The sequence below is a fragment of the Perognathus longimembris genome, chromosome 2 (genome assembly GCF_023159225.1).
Source record: "Perognathus longimembris pacificus isolate PPM17 chromosome 2, ASM2315922v1, whole genome shotgun sequence".
Taxonomy (NCBI): domain Eukaryota; kingdom Metazoa; phylum Chordata; class Mammalia; order Rodentia; family Heteromyidae; genus Perognathus; species Perognathus longimembris.
This window is the reverse complement of record NC_063162.1, coordinates 120,844,175-120,850,481: the sequence shown is the minus strand read 5'-3', so window position 1 is coordinate 120,850,481 and position 6,307 is coordinate 120,844,175.

Here is a 6,307-nt window from a genome sequence, read left to right as displayed (position 1 = left end):
GATTTTTAGCACAGTCTCTTTACGTGCATCCAACAGCCAATGCTTACTCTCTTTTAATATGAAGCCCAGATAGGTGACTTCAGGTTTACAAATTTGTGCCTTTTAACATTCTAGTTTGTAAAAGCTTTTTCCTGACTGGCTGGGGAACTGATCTCTGATGACCTAAAAAAATTACCTTTGCAGGCCTTTAACAGATCTCAATAAGGACACAATCTCAGGTCTACAAACTTTCTTTCCTGAACAGATGTATCAGCTTAAAATTCTCACTGCCAGTCAGAGCTTTGAGTAGATGCAGGGGGTTGAGATTTTAAACTATCCTCTCATTTGATTAACTTACCCTTACTAACCACTATCACAGATGACTGGCAAGTTCCTGCCCAGTAGACAGACATGGGCATTGGAAAGGCATGCTTATGAACTATTCTTCTAGGACTTCCCGGCTTTGATTAACTTTTGAAAGGCCAAACAGGAGTGACTCTAGGATCTGACACCATCTCTGCCATCCAAGCAGTGGCTTACTGACTCTGGATGCTCCATCACTTTTGTCCCAGGAGGAGTGACTTTCCACTGGACTTGGACTCAGGGCCTGAGCGCTGTCCCCCAGCTCTCCAGCTCAAGACTAGCACCCTACCACTTTGAGCTCCACACAACTCCGTTCCCAGCACTCTGCTGGCTGATTAGAGACAAGTCTCTCACAGGGACCTTTCTCTGCCCGGGCTGGCTTTGAACCGCAGATTTCAGATCAGTGAGTCTTACAAGAGGCCACTTTACTCCAATTAAAAGCAACAAGGTGGTCCACACAGAAGTAGTTTTTAAGCATGCTCTTACCTGGAACTCATTAAGGGCCAGTATTAGATCTTGACAAACTTGTAGGAATCACCTGTGCTTCTCTGTGGGCTTGCTGGAAACTGTTACAAAAAACCTACAAAGATGCTGGAATGGCAATTAAACATTTTGGTAGCCATAATTCTCCTTTTCTCACTTTGTAATAATTATTTAGGACAATTTTACTTCCAAATTCCTTATCTAGAAATGTACTCTTGATTTCCAAAGCCTTTTTACTAACCCAACACTTTAGCTTTTATCTGCATTGGAAAAACTGAAGCTCACAGGCGTTCTGAAACCAGGTGCCACACTTTGCCTACGGGCTGCTTGTTTCAAAAGAGCCTTTTTTTTTTTTTTCTTCAGTCCCAGTTACTGCATGGCATGAAGACCTTTGAACTCAAATGACAATTTTTCCTTAATGCAAGAATTACAATTAGAAATATTTATACATTCAGCTTTCCAATATATTAGTTAGAAACATTGGCCATTTCTTCCTCCATACATAGAGTTAATGAGAGTTTACTTCTATCCCCATTAGTTTAATATATATATGTATATCCTTTTAAATCCAAATTTCTGACACTTAGCTCTGATTAAACATTTTTTAACTATAGTTCCTCTTTAAAACAATGCAATAATCCTTTAAAGCATTTGGTAATGCCCAAACTTGATGACCATTTGAATTTAAACTCACTCAATTTTACATCATACTAACAGTCTTGAACATGTTCACACTCACACATTCACACACACATACGTATTCAAAAGATCTTAAAGCGCGCAAAATAGGCATCGACCGTACATTTTCCAGTAGCAAGAGATATTTTTGCCAATCTTACTCCTGCAACACGCAAATTTTAAGACAAAACCTTTAATATATGATTTTAGCATTCTCCAGCCTCATTTTCCAGGGCTTGATAGTCTTACTAAAACATTTTTAGTCTTAGTAAAACATCTTAGCACACCAAATAATTTTCTGCTTAAGAAGGCTGGGTGGGGTCCCCCCAGAGTTCTTTTTGCGGACACTCACACTGACTGTGAGCTGTCGCCTGTACGTCTCATGCAGGTCTGACACAAAAGACTGTCAGACACAGACGACAGCGCTGCGCGGTGCGGTCACTCTCTGCCACCTGCGGATGGCTTGGGCTGGCCCCATGTCTGCCCCTGTCGGCGGTGGCTGCGGGCCAGGACTCGGGGCCGACGCCTCCGTGCCCTGGGCTGCCGGCGCCAGGACTGGTCGGGACCCTCCAGAGCGGAGGGCACAGCTGAAACATTTTAAGAAAGGCCAAACCCAAGCTGGAGTGTCCCTGTCAACTAGTTCCCTCCAGGTGTCTGAGCTATCTCCTTGACCTCCCTCCAGTGAGCTAGGGTCAAATCTAGGGGGCTAGATGGAGGTCCCCAAGATAGAACGTTACCCATAGCTCTGATCAGATGTTTAGTTCAAAAGGCTACCAAAAAAACAAACAATACAACACACAGGCCTGAGAATAAGAAAAGCTATGAGTTGGAGATCTCCTAGGTTGGCCCACAAGCCTCCTCCTGCAAGCTAGAAGCAGCAGGAGCAGACCTAAGTTGGCCCAACCTCCCGCAAGGGTGCAGCAGGAGTGGACCCAAGTGGACTCAGAGTCTGGGGCGTCCCCCAGTCTCCTCGGGATTGCCGAGTAAGCGCATCCGCTTTGACAACCCCTTAAAGAACCCCTTTAAGAAATAAGCAAAAGCAAAACAGACAAACAGACAAATTACAGGACAAGACAAATGAACAGCGCTGTTTCCTTACCTTTGGAGTCTGGGGTCTCGGGGGTCTCTGGGGCTATCCCAGACGAAACCCCAAATGTTGTGCCAAGTCACGAGACAACCACCAAGAAGGCCACCGAGACTCAGACATTCCAAAATGCAAAAGCAAAGCAAGGCTTTATTCAAGCGAGCTGCAACTCGGGCCATGTCCTACCCACCAACACAGCAGAGGTTAGGAGGGAGCCCCGAGCTGCATTACACAGGGCTTATAAAGGCAAAAACAAAATTACAGCAATCAGGTGTTCAAGCAAGCAAGATTAGGACACAGGTACAAATCTAATTGGCTCAGGGCTCGAGGCATAGGGCTCGAGGCATTCTAGGGGTGGTCAGAGTTAAGCATTCCCAGTGGTTAGAGTTCTTGACCAGCTGGGCCCTAATAAGCTTGCCCTAGGTCTGCTCACAGGGCCTGCTTATCTCAGGTTCACGTGGTAAAGTGGGGTTCACGTGGTAAAGTGGGGCCTGACTTCAAAGTCTGGCACTTCACCTGGTCATGGGTAACTTTAATAAAAGCCAATGTGAGTGTGACATGCCCACACTTATTTATACATTTATTACTGAAAAATATCAAAGATGAAGATATTTAAAATGTTCTCAAAATCCCATCTTTAACAATTATAATTTTTATCCTCAAGTTTCTAGTTCAAATGTGTTTTACTACTCTGTATCATCTCACTGTTTCTTTTCACTTACCATCATGTCATAAATCTTCTCAGTAGAAATATCTATATTTGAATAGTTTCAGTAGTCTCATACATGTAAGTACCATAATTTTCTCTTCTATTAGACATTTCAATGTCTAAATTTATTATAAACAATAAATAACCATACCACAGAACATGGCTTTTAAAAATTTATTCAGTCAATCCCCAGAAAAAGTTTGTGGACACTGTCAAAAAGCATGAATCTCAGATGGGAATGTGCCCTAGTGGAAGAGTGCTTGCCTAGCATGCATGAAGCCCTGGTTCAATTCCTTAGTACCACATAAACAGAAAAAGGCAGAAGTGGTGCTGTGGCTCAAGTGGTAGAGTACTAGCCTTGAGCAAAAAAAGAGGCCAGGGATAGAGCTCAGGACCTGAGGTCAAGACCCAGGACTGGCAAAAAAACAATAAAACAAAAAACAAAACCAGTTAAGATTTACTTAGGTTTCTTTTGTTTTTCTTCCCTATGGTTTTGCTCCATTGTCACTGTATTTGATTTTGGTACCCTGGGTATTGTACATATGTTTATCTGAATTAGGGAAGGGAAGGAGAACATCAAAATGCTAAGACAAAGGGTAAGAGGCAAACCAATGCAACAGCAATACTTACAAGACAATATGCTGTGAACCAACTGTAAAACTCAGGGGGGAAGTGAATTGGGGAGGAGGGAAGTTGGGAGAAAAATGAGGGAAGAGTTAACAAGTTTGACAAGAAGTGTACTCACTGCCTTACCTATATAACTGTAAACCCTCTGGATAGCACCTTGACAATAAGATTTTTAAAAATGAGAAAGCAGACTTAGCTAGACCAAAATAAAAGGCAGAAACCAGCCGTGGTCAACTGTCTTATTTAATTAAGAAAAAACATATATGGCACTTCAGAATTAATGTCCTCTTCTCTGTTGCTGAAAGAAATTAATGAAATTAAAAGAACTCCAAGATGTTGGAAAAAAGAACATTTACTCAGGTCCTGAGTTCAAGCCCCAGCAGGACTGGCAAAAAAAACCAACAAACTCATAGATAGGGGTTGGAATGTGGCTTAGTGAGAGTGCTTGCCTAGCATGTATGAAGCCCTGGGTTTGATTTCTCAGTACCACATAAACAGAAAAGGCCAAGTGGCGCTGTGGCTCAAGGTAGAGTGGTAGAGCAAAAGAAGCTCAAGGACAGTTCTCAGGCCCTGAGTTCAAGCCTCTGGGCCAATTAAAAACAAACAAACCAAAGATTTACTTAGAACTAGAAAAAGTCCCTAATCAGCAATATTTGTTTTAAAAAAAATGTGACCCTTCCCAGCTCGTTGGTTTTAAAGGAAAAATATCATAGAGTGAGATATTTGGAGCAGATAAACACCACTTCCAATATATTTTTTTTCCTTAAAAGTGCCTACTGTATCAGATTTAAGTTTTAAAATGTCTCTAGCCCACTTTCCATCAATATTTAGATCACATCTCTACCTAACCTGACAGGTCTTAGTTTTACAGGGTAAAACTCCTAATATACAGCCAGGTATGGGTGGCTCACGCTTGTAATCCTATACTCAGGAGGAGACTGAGATCTGAGGATCACCATTCATAGCCAGCAGGGCAGGAAAGTCTGTGAGACTTTTATCTCCAATTAACCATCAGAAAACCAGAATTGATGCTGTAGGTCAAGTGGCACAGCACTAGCCTTGAGCTGAAGAGCTCAGGGGACAACATCCAGGCCCAGAATTCAAGCTCCATGACTGACAAAAAAAAAAAAAAGAAAAAACTGCTAATATAAAAGCTCTCAAACTTCAATTTAGCAATTTCTTTCTTCAAAATCTATAAAATGTTACGTTTTATCTGTGATTACAACATCAGTAAATTCAGTTGTTCTCTGCAAAGGGCAGATGACAGCTAAGGTTGGTATAAGTCTTCATATTTCTCTTGCAATGAAAAAGAAAACTAAGTTACCAAATTGGTCCCAATTTAGTTACTTTTGGTAAAACATTACTAATATCTGAAGTGACCCTGTTTTTCCCTAAACCACCTAATCTATCTTGGAAAAAAACAGGACATTCTCAAACTAGAGGCAATTAATAGGACATACCCAGATCACCTCTGATGATGCTCAAACTTGTGTGTGCCAGTCCTGGCACTTGAATTCAGGGCCTGAGTGAGATAGAACCCTGAGCTTTTTCTTTCTTTCTTTTTTTTCCCCCTCAAGGCTAGCACTCTACACTTGAAGCTTTTGGGGAGGATAAGGTGATTAAGTGGAGATAATAGTCTCATGGACCTTTCTGCCTAGGCTGACTTTGAGCCATGATCCTTATATCTCACATCCTAAGTAGACAGGATTTAGCCAGACACCCAGCAATGAACAAACTTTTGTGTTCAATAAAATGTTACCAGATGATAAAAATAAGCTGATATGTTAACATGGAGAGAAATCTCTAAAAATAAAGAAAACTGGAAAGCATAAAGCTGAAAAATCTGTACTACGTTTTTCTGAAATGGCATGGTTGTTTTTTTTTTTGGGGGGGGGGGCGTGCAGTCCTTGTGCTTGAACTCAGGACCTGAGCACTGCCCCTGGCTTCTTTTTCTTCAGGGTTAGCACTGTATCACTTGAGCCATAGTGCCACTTCTGGCCTTTTCTGTATATGTGGTACTGAGGAATTAAACCCAGAGTTTCATGTCTGCTAGGCAAGCACTCTACTACTAGGCCACATTCCCAGCCCCTGTATTACTTTTTAAAAATAAAAAGTTAGCTGGGCACCAGTGGCTGACACCTGTAATCCTCAGGAGGCTGAGATCTGAGGATCTCGGTTCAAAGCCAGCCCCAGTAGGAAAGTCTGTGAGACACTTATCTTTAATCAATTATTTGAAAAAAAAAAAAAAAAGATGGAAGTAGAGTTGTGGCTCAGGTGGTAGAGTACTAACCTGGAGCAAAATGAAGCTCAACGACAGTGCCCAGGCCCCAAGTTCAAGCCCTACGACTAGCAAAAATACATTCTTAATTTTGGCTTTCTGAGGA